The following is a 458-nucleotide window of genomic DNA, read 5'->3' as shown; positions in this document are numbered from 1 at the left end:
CTCCAGGCATGAGGAATCAATAGCTAACTTTGAACATAGAAAAGATGAGATTTTTGTGAGCCAACTATGAGATGACATCAAGGATATATAAAACCATAGCTCAGCGGAGAAATCTATGTGGATCTCTCTTGTGATTGGGGAGAATGAAACTATTCATGGTGTTTTAAGGTCATGAAAATAACAAGAAAGATCACTTGGGGGAACCCTGCAACTGAAAAGCTGTAGGTTTAGTTATGAAACCTGCGTCTTTCTACATTCTGGAGTTGATTAGAGGAGGAAGAGTCAGTGAAGAAAGACGACTTAACCTAGGGTCCATAACCTAAGAAGAGAACCAGAGCAGGTACATTATAGCAACCAAGGGAGCTGCACTCTAAGAAGTGGTAGATGTTAACTGGGTATAAGAATAATAAGAATTTTCAACATGGAGGCCACGGGTAACCATTGAGCGCTTTCAGTGA

This window comes from Otolemur garnettii, unplaced genomic scaffold (assembly GCF_000181295.1).
Source record: "Otolemur garnettii isolate 467f Iridium unplaced genomic scaffold, OtoGar3 scaffold00121, whole genome shotgun sequence".
Classification (NCBI taxonomy): domain Eukaryota; kingdom Metazoa; phylum Chordata; class Mammalia; order Primates; family Galagidae; genus Otolemur; species Otolemur garnettii.
The sequence above is the reverse complement of the archived record's forward strand: the minus strand, read 5'-3'. Positions refer to the sequence as shown.